This window comes from Capsicum annuum, chromosome 8, assembly GCF_002878395.1.
Source record: "Capsicum annuum cultivar UCD-10X-F1 chromosome 8, UCD10Xv1.1, whole genome shotgun sequence".
Taxonomy (NCBI): domain Eukaryota; kingdom Viridiplantae; phylum Streptophyta; class Magnoliopsida; order Solanales; family Solanaceae; genus Capsicum; species Capsicum annuum.
In genome coordinates this window covers 61523285-61529221 of record NC_061118.1, presented here as the reverse complement: position 1 = coordinate 61529221, position 5937 = coordinate 61523285, and the positions used below count along the sequence as shown (strand labels likewise).

Below are 5937 nucleotides of genomic sequence, written 5' to 3'. Positions count from 1 at the left end.
TATATTTTCAAGAAACACTTAGCCCAATACATAGTTCTTATATAATAGTAACACATCTCATTTCAATACGTAAATATTATGCATCAATAACACAAAAAATATTTGATATATAATTTTTTATCATATTTTCAACCATATGAATCATTGAGATGCATCATTCTTATGTATCTCAATGCCGCCATTGTAATCGTTATCTGTAGATCCAACAACAGCAGATGCCTACTTCTCAATCCGCTTTACGACATCAGAAGCTCCATCTTGTGGGAAACTCTTTGGGACGATTAATGACGACATCATAAGTTCGTTGAGTTGGTGGACAAGTAGGAGAATTTAAATCTTAAATTGAAATTTGAGAAGCCATTAGAAATGGGAAAGAAGGAGAAGGAGAAATGAGAGGTGAAGTTGTTTGATGGGTGAAATTAAGAAATGAGAGTGAAGTTGCGGGGAAAAACACTGAATCCTGAACAACATTATCAAAAGGGTGATAATTACTATACTTTGTTATGTAATTTTATTTTAATAATATTATTAGATAGAAGATATTTAGCCAAAATTTTTGAGAGAAAATTAATATACTCATTTTTTTTGGTATTGGATAGAGATTTTAGTAATTAATCTAAAGGGTAGAAATTTTAAGTCGTTTCGGTAAGGTATGGTATTAGATAATTTTATATTTTATTATTTAATTAAAAAGGCCGAAGCCCATTTCTGAAAAAAAAAAGGCAAAGATCTAACCCAAATACAAGCCCAACCCAATCCTAGGGAAACCAAAATGTTTTCAAAAAAATATAAAAATTAACTTTTTGAAAAGTACTTTGTACTCTTCTTCCTCTTGCTCACCTCTTCTCTCACGGTTCTTCCTTTATGATTGAACCTAAAGCTACTTCGCCTTCTCTTTTGGGTTTGCTTCCATCTGGCTCCTATCATCCTCCAATGGTCGCTCTATCTATCATCTTCACTCTAGACCCGTAAGTTCCTATTCCTAGCTCTTTTAGTCATTTTGCTTCTTTCTTTCAGGTGGTGAGGGTTCACCCCCAAAGGAGCATAGAAATACTCCATAGCTATGAAGATCTGAACTTCTTAGTTAGTATTTGCTTTTATCACTTTTCTTTTTCCTTTATGCCTCTTCATAGTAATTGATTTTTGGTTCCTTCTCTATAACTGTTAAGTAGATAGCATTTTCTCTTCTTTGGAATTCACACTGCGTAACTCCAGTAACCTAAGCCTCAATAACCCCTATTTTTTGTGAAGTATTTTTGATAGCTAGAGCTTCTACTCCTAGATTTATTTAGTACAATTGTTATGCCTCCTACCAGGTATACTCTATATGTTTTAAAGCTGTTTTTTTCCTTTCTGTTTTTGAATGATATTATGTATATATGCCTGTTTATACTCTGAATGACTATTTGGTGTTGTTTTCCTGTTATGCTTTTGCCTCCCTCTTCTTTGTTAGCATTTTATGATACTTATCTTAGATTTTTATCTTGAGATTTGGAATTTTTCATTGCATGCAATTAAAAAAAAAATAAAAAAAGGATTATTCACTTGCAACTTCATTATTTTGGTTTGAAAAAAATTGTATAATAGCATTACTTACCTTTATCATACCTACTTAAAATTTTTACTCTTTTATTTAATTAAATCTCATTTCATATTTTAATTTTTCTGTCACCACTGTACTTGATACATCTCATTTTTTATTTTTATATACTAAAATATCCCTCCCCATTATTCTCAGATCTCTTAAATTTCTATCCGTTTCCTACTGTGTCTCAATCTTTCTCTCAAATTTTCTTTTTCTCGTTGGAAAAGCATCACCAACAGTGGCGAAAAGATTCCATCTTTTTGATTTTCACCGTCTAGCCACCACCCTATCCCCCTTCTCCCTTTCCTTCGTTCCACCCTCATCTCTTTCTTTCCACCTTCATGTCTCCCTATCTGCAGTCATCTCCAATGAAAAAAACTACTGGTGAACCACCATCAAAATAAAAACCTATCAAAGCTTCATATTTTCCAACAATAAAGGTGGGGATTTGGACAAATTTGATTTAAAATGTTATATTCTCTATTTAGAAAATTTCACGAAATCTATGTATCTGCTGAATTTTTATGTTGCTTAATACATAGACTAATGTATCAAACTAATATTAATTTTATTAATATACAAACAAATCTTGTTCATGATACATTATGTGTGAGATGATTTTCAGTTATGGTACATTGTAATGAAATCTCATATTATTTGTATGTATTTGTAACATAACACATAACAATCAAACTAATAACTTATGTATCGTGATTTAATTAGTGTCATGATACATTAAAAACTATTTTTCATGTATGTTATATGTAAAATGAGATGTGATACATATCAGAGTATTGCAGTGTATTAGAGTCGTAATGTATCCGGACAACAACAATATATCCATGTAAAATTATTTTAAGATTTTTAGTAATATTGAAAAGAGTTGGGATAAGGAGCAATTAGCTCCTAAAGTGGTGGAATTTATGTTGTTTACCCTTTTGGTTTAGTAATTGCATACATTTAAACAAAAAAAAAAGGATTATCCAATTGCAATTCCATTATTTTGGTTCTTTTAATTGATTTTAGCTTTAAAAAAATACACTAACTCTGTTATGTGGGCTGGGTCGGCCCGATAAGACTAGCCCAAAAGCAACTCAGACCAGAACTGACCTAAAATCGGTAAGGTAGCCGGGTTTGGGGGCCAGTTAGTGGACTGGGCCGTCCGATCGATGGAGCTTGGTAGACTAACCCAGTCTTGAGATCGGACCAGGACCATCGGTGCACCAAATCGAATCGACTTGGTAACAACTTTTCTTTTTAAAATTTTTGGCCCCTGGCCCAACAACAAAAGATGTTTTGGACTGTTGAGGCCCTAACAACTATAATGTCGCTGGTCCAAAGGCCAAACAACCTTTTTGCCCTTTTTAAAAAATAAAATAATTCAAAATCTTTTTCCTATACATAAATGTCATTTCAAAAAAAAATAATTCCCACAACTAATAATCTCTTTCTTTCAATCTCTCTTAATTATTCTAATTATCTCAGATAGTGCTTAATTTATATTATATTGCAATTACAAATATCAAGTGAAAGTTTCCAAAAATTTTGAATTGATCAACTTTCAGATACTTTAAAAATTTGGTATTATCATTTCATCTCTTAATTTTAATTTTTAATTAGTGTATTATTTGTTGAATATTTATTTGTATTATTTTGTATTTTTTGAATATTTATTAGTTTAATTTGTAATATGGTTAAATTAATGAAAGTCGGTAAAAGTGTTAGAAATTTTTATTCTGAAAATGGAAGTGGTAGTAAAAACAAATTGAATTCAGGTTTGGTAGAGGTAGTTCAAATACTCGATATACTCATATACCTCAGATACCATTTAGCGAATCCTTTGAGAATGAAGTTGGTGAAGGTGCTTATGATATGAATTTTTTAGAAGCCCAAGAAATTTATGGTATAGAAGAAGAGATTGAAGTAGACCTAGTTGATGTAGATGAAAATGGTGATGATGTTGATGTTACACCAAAGCCGGTAATGTGGTGTTCAATCTTAATCGGACAATCTTTCTCCCGACTCCTTCTAAGAACTCCTTAAAAAACTAGTATTGTGTGAAAGTTTTTGACTCGTGTAGAAGGAGCTACTTAGGTCCAATGCGATATTTGTTAGAAATTATACAAGCATAAAATCAGAGGTAATAAAGGGGGCACAAGTCAGTTGATGAGACATTTACAAGGTAAACACAAAAAAAAGATGGATGAAGTATGTCATGACTTGATTTCATGAGTCATGATGGAACCTAGTTTATTCCACCAGTAGGTAAGTGAAACACCCTGGATTATGGCCTCTATAAAATTCTTAAACATTGAGCTCACTTTCCTAGTAATGACTCATCATACGAGTCATATGGTGTGGGTACGGGTTAGGTGACCCTAGTTGTTGGGTGTCCAGTTGGTGGTGGTTGGGTTTTGGTCTAGGTAAAAACTTGGTGGTACGAGTGGTTAGTAGTGGTGACGTGTTGTGAGGACGATCCTTAATCAAATCAGTAACTTAGTGACTTGACTTGGCTCTGAGTATGAGTGGCTAATTAAGAGTTGTAAGGATAAGTTACGAGTGGTAGTGTTGAGTTGTATGATGTCACTGTCCAATCCCTTGGTTTTGTCTTGGATACGAATAGACCATGTGAATCGTATGGTCAGGTCACAAGTGAAATCATGGAGTTGTATGGTTAACAGTGTATAGATGCCCAACTCACTATATTAGTGCTAACTCAAGGGTGTGAGTCGTATATTGTGGTCACGAGTCAAGGGGTCGACTCGTAACCTCCTATGATTTTAGCTGGAGGTACTTTAGACATTTCTCACTTAAAACCCTGAATACCCAACGACCCTATAACACTTTTTGGTCATTCATTCTACACTTTACAAGATTAAACCTTTACTCTTTTAAAATCCTCTCAAGCAAAATTGGATAGGGTTTCTTCAAAGTGATCATCTAAGGGCTTAAGGATCAATTTCTCTCCGTGAATCTTTATAATTCAGGCATGTGACTTTTACCTCATTATTAGCTTACTAAAAGCATATTTTTAAATCATTGTTCATGAATCATTAATGGTGGTTTTGAAACCATGGTTGAGGGGTTTGAATGCATATCATTGAATATTACTTTCTATGTTTTAAATTGTGACTATGCATATTTTTAATTATGGTTTTGCACATATAGGTGCATAACAATGATGATTTAATGGACGGGTCATGGTTGAACCCCAAATTTGGTAATTTTGGCTTTGATAATGGTATGCCCTCAACCTATTTGTGAAATTGTTAATGAGAATTCTATTGTCACAAGTTTGAATTTTGTTTTGAACTAAGGCTTGGCATAAAATGTTAATGATTGATGAATGAGTTTAAAAGGGCCTTGGTGGCCACAAATTAAATTGAATTGAAAACCTTGTGAGGTACACGGAAATTCTCCAAATGATTTTAACAATGGAGTCGGCAGGGTACATGAGAATCCCCTAAGTGTTGGCTAATGATATTGCTTGCAAGCTATAGTCGGTATAAAGATACCACTTTATAATGCCTTAATAATTGACTCCTAGAATTAGGGGTTTGGTTATGTGCTAAATATTTAAATTGAGAAATAATGGTGGGATGTGATAGTTAGCCGTGAAGGTGTGAGTCCAACGGACGGACAATGGAAAATCATGTTTACCGACATGAGGGTTGGTCTTAGTGACCTTATGCTTGTGGGGTACACGGGACTCCCAGGCCTTCTGTGATATCTCTGGTTCATGCGGCTACACGTACTGAGGCTCGTTCAGGGGGTTACACTTGACCTATATATCCCGTGGGTAAATTTATGATGGTTAAGATACACAATCTAGGTTAAAATTTAAATGCATGCTAAACCTTTTTCCCTACCCCAGCATGGTATATATACATATATATGTGATTGCCTATGGTTATTATATTTGGTTTGGAATGATGGAATTATTTTATCTTTATCCCTGATTTACATGCTAGCATTCACTCTGCTAACCATCTTTGGGTGTTGTATCCCCATGCGATGCAGGAATAGACCGTACTTCCATTATTCCTGCTCAGTGACTTGGATTCGGGGACAGCTTTGAGTCAGATTAAAGTGGTGAGCTTCCATACTTTAGAAGACTCCATTTCATGCCATGGGTTCTTTTCATTATTGTTATTACTTTTGTTTTGTTTTTGGATATGGTCGGGGGCATGTCCCGATTGGATATTCTTTGATTCTAGTTAGAGGCTTTGTCGGATTACTATGGGCATGAGCGGTGTCGGTAGTAGTGTTAGTCTTGGTATTGGTAGGCATTGTGATTGGTATTGGTTGGATATTTGGTTGTGTTTGTTTTGTTATGGTTATTTGGTTGGATA

General features: G+C 34.1%; 1 long non-coding RNA gene across 2 annotated transcripts; it reads left to right on the top strand.

Annotated features, from left to right (window-relative positions):
* The first annotated feature begins 789 nt into the window (after window positions 1-789).
* On the top strand, window positions 790-5937 carry LOC107879665. Of its 2 annotated transcripts, XR_001677052.2 has the most exons (3): window positions 807-968; window positions 4754-4826; window positions 5606-5937. It is a non-coding gene; the product is annotated as an uncharacterized LOC107879665 (long non-coding RNA). The 2 variants fall into 2 exon arrangements; XR_007044022.1 differs by lacking the exon at window positions 4754-4826 and having other exon boundaries at window positions 790-968.